This window comes from Erpetoichthys calabaricus, chromosome 14 (genome assembly GCF_900747795.2).
Source record: "Erpetoichthys calabaricus chromosome 14, fErpCal1.3, whole genome shotgun sequence".
Classification (NCBI taxonomy): Eukaryota; Metazoa; Chordata; class Cladistia; order Polypteriformes; family Polypteridae; genus Erpetoichthys; species Erpetoichthys calabaricus.
Window position 1 is genome coordinate 59,339,236 of NC_041407.2, and position 12,527 is coordinate 59,351,762.

At 40.8% G+C, this 12,527-nt stretch overlaps 1 protein-coding gene across 1 annotated transcript in view; it reads left to right on the top strand.

Moving 5' to 3' along the window:
* dlgap3 (discs, large (Drosophila) homolog-associated protein 3) overlaps window positions 1-12,527 on the top strand; it is a 739,519-nt gene that overhangs the window by 675,795 nt on the left and 51,197 nt on the right. The gene's annotated exons all lie outside the window — the stretch shown is intronic.

Here is a 12,527-nt window from a genome sequence, read left to right on the forward strand (position 1 = left end):
GTCTCCCAGTTCCTGCCGCTGAAAAACATCCCCACAGCATGATGCTTCCACCACCATGCTTCACTGTAGGGATGGTATTGGCCTGGTGATGAGCCGTGCTTGGTTTCCTCCAAACGTGACACCTGGCATTCACACCAAAGAGTTCAAGTTTCTTTCTCATGGTCTGAGAGTCCTTCAGGTGCCTTTTGGCAAACTCCAGGTGGGCTGCCATGTGCCTTTTACTAAGAAGTGGCTTCCGTCTTGCCACTCTACCATACAGGCCTGATTGGTGGATTGCTGCAGAGATGGTTGTCCTTCTGGAAGGTTCTCCTCTCTCCACAGAGGACCTCTGGAGCTCTGATAGAGTGACCATCTGGTTCTTGGTCACCTCCCTGACTAAGGCCCTTCTCCCCAGATCGCTCAGTTTAGATGGCCGGTCAGCTCTAGGAAGAGTCCTGGTGGTTTCGAATTTCTTCCACTTATGGATGATGGAGGCCACTGTGCTCATTGGGACCTTCAAAGCAACAGAAATTTTTCTGTAACCTTCCCCAGATTTTTGCCTCGAGACAATCCTGTCTCAGAGGTCTACAGACAATTCCTTTGACTTCATGCTTGGTTTGTGCTCTGACATGAACTGTCAACTGTGGGACCTTATATAGACAGGTGTGTGCCTTTCCAAATCATGTCCAATCAACTGAATTTACCACAAGTGGACTCCAATGAAGCTGCAGAAACATCTCAAGGATGATCAGGGGAAACAGGATGCACCTGAGCTCAATTTTGAGCTTCATGGCAAAGGCTGTGAATACTTATGTAAATGTGCTTTCTCAATTTTTTTATTTTTAATAAATTTGCAAAAATCTCAAGTAAACTTTTTTCACTTTGTCATTATGGGGTGTTGTGTGTAGAATTCTGAGGAAAAAAATTAATTTAATCCATTTTGGAATAAGGCTGTAACATAACAAAATGTGGAAAAGGTGATGCGCTGTGAATACTTTCCGGATGCACTGTATGTTAAGTGTATAAGCTATTTAAAAGGATGATAGTTATAATTAAGCTTTGTGGAGTTGTGAGAATGAGAACATCATTAACATTTTAATTCTGATGTCAAGTAGGCAAACAAGTTAATAAAAATGCCTTGCAAAGCAACAACCGTGCAGTCACCATGACCCCACCAGTACTGTCTACAGAACCAGCCCAAATTTGAAACCAGGAGACTGTAGCCCTACCTGTTCATGACAGTGACTCACCCAGACTGGCTGTTAGTCTCACTTTGTGTATTGACCACCACAGTGCTGCTGTTGACAAGTCACCTGGGGGTAGAGCCACACAGCGTGACCATACAGAGATCTGACACCATGTGCAAATTCAGAAAGTTCTTCTTGTATCCAGAGACCTGTTAGAATATAGTTAAGTCAGCTGTAGCAGCCAAATGGACCAACTGAACACACTGACCCAGCTGGAAGAAAGTTAAAGCAGGCAGACCTAATGAGTTAGGACTTCTGGCCAGGGACGGCTCACAGGTCCACCTCCCACCCATTTGGTCACATTTCCCCACCCACCACATCAGCTAGCCTCATTCATTGGCCTCCCTTTCTAACTACCCCTCTCTGTTTTAATTCTAATATACAGCATAGTGATAATAATTCTTTGAAAAATCATTAGCCATCAGCCACACATCACTGCAAATATCTCTAAAAGCAGGAGCAATTTGAAATTTAAAGTCAGCACACACATCAGTTACCTAAGTGAGCTTTTAATTGGTGCTCATTAACCTCCTCCAAAGCAGCAAAAATGCCATCTTACAAACAGGAAGATCCGAAATATGTTTACAGAGCAGCAGGTTGCGATGCACTCATTTATGCTCCTTGGGGTCTTGCTTGCTGTTTTTGTTCCTCTTCCTTGTATAAAAAAAATGTTAGTTGTGTGATTTGAGTCCAGCAAGTCAGACTCCAGTGCTGCACACAACAAGTACCAGATGAACTCCTTCCCAAGGGCAAGATCTGAGAATGGAAATGTTAGCTTTACCTTAAGTAGGTTTAAAAAAGAACTGGAAAAACGTATTTGATATGGGGCCATGTGATGGACTACTGCCTTATCCACTGTTGGTTTTGGGTGATGCTGATAGGAACCACAACCCAGAATTTGATTACACAGCTTTGGGAATGTTATGAAATATTTCTGCTCAGCTTTGCTTCTTACCTGCTGTTTCTGGAGACCAGAAATTGACTAATTACCTTTAAATACATGTGGACAAATTCAAGTGATAACCTGACCCTTCAGCAAGTGGCATTAACATTTGGAGGAGGGGGGGGGGTTCTCCTCACCTTTCCAAATTAGCCCCTGATATCCACAATGAAAGATTTAACAAAGACATGGGCCAGGTGTGCTAAATGGACATTAAACTTTGTCTGCCTACATTTGATCTGCAGTGTGCAGAAGAGATGGTGGCGGCAGCAAGAAAAAACAACTTTTCAGAAAATGATGGCAGTAGCATACGCAGACCTGCATTAGTCAGAGCATTACGTGAGGGTTAGAGAGATGGCTGAAGTTTTTCAGTATTGAATTTCTAATGTCATGTAAGATAGTCAGCTATTTTATCATTTTTAAGAGTCTGTTTATTTTAAAAAAAGGTAGAAAATCCATGATTTTATCTGTGAACTGCTTCACCTGGTACATTTTAGTTGAAAGTCTGACCCATCACCGCTGTAACCAATATTTATTTATTTATTTAAATATACAGGGTGAGTCAAAATTATGTTAACACTAATGGATTATTTTTATCTCAACGGAACCTTTCCAGGTCAATGGATAGGTCGTGGTAGACCATTGCCATGGCCTCCACACTCCCCTGATTTGACACCCTGTGATTACTGGTTATGAGGTATGGAGAAGGAGCACGTGGATAGCAGGAAAGTTCATGATATCAATGACCTGAAGAACAGAATACAGACTGTGATATCATCTATTCCCCACAAAATGTGTGTCCGGGGCTTTAAATGGTACTGTTGCTCGTTGGTTTTTGTGTGTTGAACATGATGGTGAACAGGTTGAGACATTCCTGTAAATCATCATGCACATATGAAGTATGGTGTGTGAATAAATTGTTTCTGCCATGCAAATGTTAACATAATTTTAACTCACCCTGTATTTATTTATTTGTAATAATCCCAAATCTTGCTGATTGATTGATTGATTTAATGATATGAAATGGTATTCTACTTGATGCTTACTAATGACATATGCCAAGGATCATTGCTGGACCCCCTCCTCATCTATCTATAAGCCTCCTCACTTGGCCCCATCATCCATGGTTTCTCTTCTTAGTGCTGTGTGATGATACACCACTGTACCTGTCGTTCCCACCAGAGGGCTGTGTGGTATCAGCTGGAATCCTTGCATGTCTCACTGATATTACAGCCTTGATGAAGGAACAGCATCTCCAGCTCAGTCTGGCAAAGACAGACCTTGTTGTTAGCCAATCTTACTTATTTGTTCAGCATCCCATCTCTGCTCAGCTTGGCTCATTACCACTGGCATCCTTCCAAGTTGGTACAAAACCTTGGGGTGGGGATTGATGACTATGTGTCCTTCAAGGACCATGCTGCTACTGTCTCTCAGTCTTACAGATCCACTCTATACAGTATCCACAAGATCAGTCTGTATTTGATGGAGCATACTACTCAACTTAAGGTCCAGACTTTGGTTCTGTCATGTCTGGACTACTGCAACTCACTGCTAGCAGGAGTACCAGTATGTGCCTGCTGTTCACCCAGCTAAGACGGGCACATATCACTCCTCTTTTCAGATCACTACATTAGCTTCCTGAAGCGGAACCAGTTCCCATCCTTGATGGTTGCCTACAGGGCAGTCAATAGGTCTGGCCCTATATGGAGACACTAGTGAAGCCCTGTGCTCCTTCTTGACCACTCAGGTCTGCTTTTGAACAGTATCTGGTGATACCATCTCTGCATGGTATCAATTTCAATGCAGTAACTTTTCAGGTGTAGCTCCTAGCTGGTGGAACGGGCTGCCCACATCCATCAAAATTTTGATTCCCTCAATGTGTTTAAGAAGCATTTGAAGAGTCTCTTGTTCTGTGAATTTCTGTCTATCAGTGGTTGAGTTTTATCATCTAGGAATTATAAGTTGTATGCATTTTATTCTGAGTTCTTCTGGTCTCTTGGGGTGATCAATTTTGTAACCTTGTCTTGTAACACTTGTTCCTAAACGGTCCTTTAGACTGATGTTTACTCGATTATGATGCCCTTTTTTGTGAGTCAATTTGGATAACATTTTCTGCTAAGGAAATAAATGCAAATATGCTCATGGTTAGCAATGTAAGCTATTGCTCCAATCACAAGGAAAATGGACCACTGAAAAATGTTTTACCTTTCCCTTCAGAGGAACTAAATTAGTTTGTCAGCACACTTAAAAGCAGCCGTGGCACTTGGCTGTCTGTGCTTGTGTTGTTTCTTTATCGTGCTTCCTAATAGCCAGAATCTTGAATGGCAAGGCGGCCCTTCGCATTTATCACTTCAGCACAGCCTGGCTTACCCTGAATTGGTCCCAGTTGAATGCAGCTTCAAACAAGCAGCCATGGGTGTTCTAGAGATACCAATCTGTAATGAAACAGTAGAAGGAAACACACAAGGAAGGAAACATTATTCTAGCCATGAACTACAGTGAGGGCAATAAGAAATGTTTAAAAAATACAATCTGGGTTTGAAACATGAACAATCTTTTTGTCCAGAGTCGCGTACACTGACCTGGACTTTGTATATTTAAAAGTTTTCTGCCCTTGGTTATTTTGACATTTTTCAGACTGATTTGAAGATTTTGATTTCTTTTTTGTGGTTTTCATTTTACAGTGTATGAGTAATTTCAACTTTTTTTTCATACAATTTTTTAAATGTATTTTAGGTGACATTATTATTATTATTATATATTATCATATAACGTATTGTTATATTAGGTGACACTGTAGTTAGCCCTGCTGCCTTATGTCTCCAGTGACCTGTATTCCACATTGGACTCAGATTTCTGCTTTTGTGGAGTTTGTATGCTCATTCCCTACCTGTGTTTTGCCCAGTTCCTTCTCATCTCTCAAAAGCATGTGAAGACATCATAACTTTTGAAATCTGATATATAACTTAAGTAGTCTGTTATGGGGACACTGTATCAAGTGTAGTTTCTTTGAGGGCCAAGGAATTTCGTTGGGTTCATTTTCAGCCTCAAATCACTTGTCTATGTGGAGTTTGCATGTTCTTTCCTTCATTATGTGGATTTTCTCCTTGCTCTTTAGTTTCTTCCCAAATCTCAGAAACATATAAAAATCATTACTTTGAAATTTTGATATAAACTAATTATGGTAGGAAGGTTGTACAGTGGCTAGTAGTTCCATAGACAGGTTCAAATCCCATCTAGGTTGTTGTCAGTATAGTGTTTGTATCTTCCCCCAAACACCTCCTGGCATCTCCCCAAGCACTGGAATTTCAGGTTATTTGTCCACACTAAATTGGACTTGTATAGATGATATATAAGGAATGTGCAGGACATGATGGTAGTGCCGACCTGCATAAACATAAAAAGATAAGAAATTTGACAAACGAGAGGAGATCATTCAGTCCATCAAACTCAGTTGTTTAGCTAATAGCTAAGCTGTCCCAATATCTCATCCAGATTCTTCTTAAAGGTTATCAAACATTCTGCTTCAGCTACATGCTTCATTGTAGATTTCCATGGCTCTTCGTATAAATAGGTGCTTCCTTCACTTCAGTCTTAAATGTACTTTGCCTTAATTTCCACTGGTGCCCTCAAAAATGCGATTCACCACTAAGTTGAAAGAATTCTGCTGGATCTACTTTATCAATGCCTTGGAGGATTTTGAAGCCCTGGATTAGGTACTCACTTTGCTTTGACATCGCAAGTGAGAGTTTTGCATAAGCTGCAGCTGTAAAACACTGTTTTTCCCTGACATGCTGAAGCATAAGTTCTCCTCATAGGACATTTTTTAGAATGCACGCTCTGGGTGTCCTCCGATTAAAATTATCAATCACAGGCATCTGACATCTAGGGATGTCTCGGAATGGTAACATTTCCACTTAGTCAGGGAGCAAAGGTTCATAGCTCAACCATCACCAACCTTGTTGGACAAATCGTTGCACAAATTTTCAACCAAAAGGCTAGGCTTATGTGTGCCCCAGTAACTAATACAAGATTGACCATTCCTTCCTTTTTAACCTATAGCAAACTCTAGATACACACTCTCTGGTCTCTCACTACCTGGTCTTAACCTCTTTTCTATGATAGGACCCCTAATGTTTAGGCTGTGGTCATAGCAAATGTTTGAGTGACCCTTCTGCTCCAGAATGTAATCTAGCGCCAGACCGTAAGAGCAGAAGACTGTCAGTAAAGGAGTTGGATGTGGGTGCAACATTCAATCCAGCCTTGGTGTACAAACAAGAGAGATGATATGTTACGCAAAGTGTTTCTCTTACTGAAGAAGAGAGTCCAATGATCACAGACTTGACCAACTCTGTTTTTTATGCTAGCAAAAGAGTAGCATTGTGGGTGAAACCTCAAAGGTTCTAACTGCAGTATGGCAACAACCACAAGAGAGAGAAAACCATCCATACAAAGAAAGACAAAGTGTGCTGAACACATGCATCCTGCAGAGCCTAAAGGGCTCAGGACAAATCATCTCCATCTGAAGATAACAAAGATCACACAGACAAGGACACTTTATGCTTTGATCCTGGTTATTTGTAACTCTGTAGATAGGAAAAAGCTAGTGAATAAATTATATTTCAGATAATTGGTGTTTCTTTAGCTGAAAGTAATAACCTAAGTATGTTAAGGATACGTTTTTAGCTGTTATCAATTTCTCTTACTAAATTCAGCAGTAGAACTAAAATAATCTTCCATTAATTCAGAGAAGCACCAGCCAGGCTGTTGGGAGGCATTAGCAGTAAAGTGGGGGCTGCTGATCTGTGAAGAAAACAAAGCACAGACATTCGAGAAACGTTTTACGGTAAAGACTGATCTATCTAACCCTTTGGAAAACCAGACCTCTTACAAGAACATTTAAAAGCCATTTCTGAACAAATCCTGTAGTGATTCTTTAGATAAGAATTAATGAAAGAGAATTCACAAATATTCTCTGTTATTCTATAGAAAAGGAAAAAAATCAAACCGAGTTGTTTACATTTTGTGTCCATTGTTGTCTTTTGTCAGCGCATACTTGTGTACTGTATATCCGTCTTCTGTTATCAAAATGTTGTGAATGAACTATATTGTTTGTTTATTGCAGCAAGCATGTCTAGGGTAGTCACTACAGCCAGCCGTGTCTAGGAAGTGAAAGCTGATTTGTGCAGACTTTCAGCAGTTTATGAGCTGCCTTAGAAGTACAGTGCTGCACCGTATTAGCTATTACAGGTTGTGGAAAGCAGCCCGGACACAGACAGGCAGACGTGTTTAAATCACTCACAACATGTTTATTTAACAACTTAATATTTACACGGTGTACACACAACCCCAGAACTCCCCCAAAGTCCAGGCCTTTTGCAAATGCCCCTTTCTCTGGTCCGCCTCTACTCCTCTCCTCCCGAGCTCTGTCTCTCTTCCTCCCGACTCCATCCATCGAATGGAAGGAGGCGGCCCCTTTTATACACAACCAGATGTGCTCCAGGTGCCTCCCGATTAACTTTCGGTGGCACTCCCCAGTGTGGCGGAAGTACTGGCTGCGCACCCAGAAGCACTCCGGGTGTCTCTGGTCTTCTTCCCCCCAGCACTAACCACCCCTAATACAGACCTTTGTCTCACTGTCCATGGGCCGCCTTTCCTCTCTCCACGGGAGCTTTGTCCTGCTCCCACTCCCGAGTCTAGCTCCCCGACTGTAGGAAGGCGGCCCCTTTTATGTTCACCCAGATGTGCTCCTCAGGCATTGGGGCGCCCCCTGGCGGTGACCACGGGCCCCTATAGGGTTGAGCTTCTAAGCTCAGTTCCCGTGGTCCCCAAAGCAACCAGGTCAGTCGCCCCCTCGTGGTCTGGAGGAGGCATGAGCCCTCCTCCAGTCCTCCCAGGTGTCCCGGCTGGGTACCACCCCCAGCCGCTTGCCACAGGGTCCAAAAGGAAGTCAAGAAAAATGACACCTTTTGTTGGCTAACTAAACAGATTACACTATGCAAGCTTTCGAGGCAACTCAGGCCCCTTCTTCAGGCAAGATGTAAGAAAAGGGGCCCGAGCTATCTCAAAAGCTTGCATACTGTAATCTGTTCAGTTAGCCAACAAAAGGTGTCATTTTGCCTGACTTCTCTGAGCTTTGTTTATCACTTGAACAGATCTCCTTTTATTAATAAAAATGTAATGCAAGACAAACCAGCTGTGTAAAAAGCAAAAGTATAAGAGCCTTCCATGAGGTTGTGATGTGGGCACACAGGTAGAATCTTTGACAACAGAGCTGAATCTGTATACTTATTGCCAAATTTCCCCCTGGAGAATCCTATCTATCTATCTATCTATCTATCTATCTATCTATCTATCTATCTATCTATCTATCTATCTATCTATCTATCTATCTATCTATCTATCTATCTATCTATCGATAAAATGGCTCAGTTGAATTCAACTCAGCAATGTATGTGGAAAAAGATTCTTATTTGGGAACAAAATGGACTTTTCTCTGCATAGGCCAATAGGTTTGGGGTGATAGCATTTAAAGTAATTTATTTTATTTAATATTTAAAGTTATTTATTTAATTTAATTCAGTTTATGACTTCTGAAATATTTAATGAATGATAAAAGAAACTGGAGGAAACGGGTGTAGTATAAATGGCTGGTGGGAAAAGCAGGGAAAGTATAATTGGCATCTCAGTATCCTCCATATTGGTAATTACAAAAGTTGTTTATATTTGATGTTTCAGTGTGCAGGTGACCTCTCCCTAGGCATTCCTGCTTATAATGGAAAATCACTTCTAACCACTAAATCAACCTGATTCTTGTTTGTGGTGCTAGTCAAAAAAACAGTAACAGATGAGTATCACACAGTGGGTATAAATATCTGCTTATGCTGTCTTGTGTCTCCTCTGCATGCACATGTATCACATTCTATTGTATTGTTTAAGTTAATTTCACCAATGCAACTTCTGTTGAATAATTCATTTAAGGAAAGCACACATTTTCATTGCTTAGTATTGGAATGAGGCTGTGAAAAGTGGAAGCAAGAGGAGTCACAGATTTCATTTAATGCCATTCTCTGCCCCAAAATAATTTTAATGGAAAACTCCTTTAGAATCTGAGCTTCTCACTTCTGAAAAGCTTGATTCCATAACTGAATTCGTAAATCTTCTACTGTCCAAATTCACCTTTGAGAAAAAGCATAATCTATTGCACTTTCCATTACTGTATGCAAAATTGAAAAAAAAATCTGATTCAATTTCAGTGTCTGTTGTTCCAATTGTGTCATCTAGTGGCCAAAGTCAGAATAACATGCATTCACTGAGCAAACCTGGTCCAGTATGTCAGTTTAGGTTTAGGTTTAGGTTTCTTTATTTAGTCATGTTTACACAGGAAAACATGAAATTTGCCTTCTCAGTTGCATCTAATAACAGGTAACAGACAGAATGAAATAAAACAGACAAATAGAAATAAGAAAGGTTAAGATAAAGTGTAGAGTGTAGAGAAAGGAAAAAAAAACAAGCTGTTATAGTGCCTTTCATATCTATCTATCTATCTATCTATCTATCTATCTATCTATCTATCTATCTATCTATCTATCTATCTATCTATCTATCTATCTATCTATCTATCTATCTATATCTCAGAACGCCTTCTTAGTCATGACCATATAGAATCATTATATCACCTGCTGTGAGATGTTCTCTTTCATATCAAAGAAGGCCCCCCGTAAATAACTCACTGATTGATCAATGCCTTGTTGTTCCACTTTGATCTGCTATCTAAATCTGCTGCCAATGGATGGCTCTAAAGCTGTTCATTACTGTGACATTGGTTCTTTCCATTTTGTTTGAAATGATAGACAAAATCAATGCACAACTGAGAGGCTTTGGTTTTCTCTGTCAAACGCCTTCATCCTACATGGAGAGAGAATAAAAGAACTGCTTTCAGTTGGGTTTGTGTTGAGAGTTGGCTCTCATCAAATTGTCCGCTATCAACTGATAAATTAAACGGGCCTTCTGTTGCCCTTTGACCCCTGTGTCCCAGGGCTGTCTCCAAGCAGGATCAGTTATTGGAAAATGTAAATGAATGTTAATGATTGGGTCAAAGAGGGCACAAGTGATGAAATTGCTTGGAAAGCAGGGCTGGGGGAGGACAGAACCCAAGTGAGTAGCTAATTTGTCAATGTCTCAGCCAGCAAGAGAGAGACGTTAAGTGGCTGCTAAATGAAACAAGTGTGTCGGCATTCAGCCAGGTTGGTTAATGAGCAAAAAAGAAGAGAAATGTTCAAAGAAATCCCATCTGCAAAGGCTGATGTACACTCTTGTGTGATATTTTGCCTTACCTTGGGATATGGTGAGAAATGCAGGCAGTTAAGAAAAAGTCATGCAGGTACTGTATATTCGAATATAAACAGTAACTTCTGATATCCGGTGCTGACTCCCTGGATGATGGCTGAAAACACAATGCATATCTTTAAGCTAATGATTATTGGGTGATCTGCTTACTTTCAATGGATGGACATCTGTACCCTACTTCACTTCTCCAACACCAATTTCGAAACAGCGTATTGTCTTGAGTTACCGACACCTATCTCCACCATGTTTGCCCAGGCTTGTTCCCATGTTATTCACCATTTTAACTGTGATTACCCTGGCTCTTCAACACATAAGCATCAGCAATTGGACACTGAGTATAACTGATTAGCAAATGGAAAAAAATACTCCAACAATAATTGCATCATTAGTTGTTCATTAACCCCCTGAAATGGGTGCTCTTGGGCAAGTAATGGATTACATATGTATCACGAGCATTTCTATGTTTTATGTTGCTCTTTCCTGGCCACATGACTTTCTTCCTTCAAAACAGAATGCTGTGCTGGTTTACTTTGCTGCTGTGTTAGGTCCTCACTTTGGAATTTGATTAATGTACCTCCATGTGCCATTTCCATAGCAGAGATTTACTTCCCAGGCTGAGTAGAGTTCCTCCATTGCCTGTGTTGTAGTGTGGCCAGGCTAATGGCAGCACGTTACACCACAAGGGTGCTACTAACCACCAAGAGAGTGTGTGACCCTCACAATAAGGAGTCTGGGTTTATGTCCCAAGTTCTCCCTGTGTAAAGTCTGCATATTTGCCAAGTGTCTGCACGGGTTTCATCCAAGTGCTCTGATCTATGTGTCTGTTCACCCTGCAGTTAGATAAGATTAGATTAGATAAAGTTTATTATTATATCATGCGTTGTTGCCCTGTCCAGGAATTGCTCCTGACTTGTATCCAATGTTCACTGGGATTGCCACCAGCTGCCCTGTGACCCTGCTCTGGATAAGGAGGTTTAGAAGATGGATGGATAATATTCATAAAAACACTTGGAGGGGACGGACTCTAGGCCAGGGTTCTCAAACTTTGGTCCTGGAGGGCTGCAGTGGCTGCAGGTTTTCATTCTAACCCTTTTCTTAATTAGTGTATTGTTCATTTTAATTGACTTGTTTTTTAAGATTTGTTTCCCTGAATTTTTTCATCATTCCTCTGAATTGCTTCATTTCTTTCCTTAAATGGCACCCAAACAGAAATGAAATGTGAAGCCAGTGAGTCCACAGAAGACCTACTGAGTCAGGGCCTCAAACTTCAACCAATTTCACTCCAACTAGTTGTTTAATTAGGCTGTGATTCTTGTTGTTAATTTAACTCGTTCAATTCTGTTGCTTGTTGCTGCTCTCATTGTGCAATAGCAGACATTTTTGAAATTATTGATTTTCTCTTTTCTAAGAGAAATGTTTTGTGGACCTGAGCAGATCGGCATTCCTGAAACATTCACTTTTCTTTATTTTCAGATATTGTATAATGGACACAGTTTGCTGGTCATGTTTTGGCTCATTTTGTATCTCACTACTTTGTCAGCTAATTAAGGAAAAAGAAACAATTAAGGGGTCTCAGTCTTCAAGAGCAAGTCAATTGCAATTAATTCAAAAGAAGTCAATCAGCAGCAAAACCAGGTCACTAAGTAAGAAAAGGGCTAGAATGAAAACCTGCAGCCATTGCAGCCCTCCAGAACTGGAGTTTGAGAAACCTGCTCTTGGCAGAAGGCAGGTGCTAGCCCTAGTGGGGGCACCACTTTACTGCAGGACCCAATAAAACTGTGCCAATTAAGAATCATCAATTCACCTAACAAATATATTTTTTAGGATTTGTTAGGATAATCCAGGCCTACACCAGGTAACACAGATACCGACCTGTTACAGGATTTCAGCACACAGTGTTGGATCTATGAGACAGCAAAGCTAACCACTGCACCACCATCCTGTTCTCACATCTTTATTAATAAGTGTGATACAGCTGCATACATAAAGCACATAGTGTTCACAATAAAAGT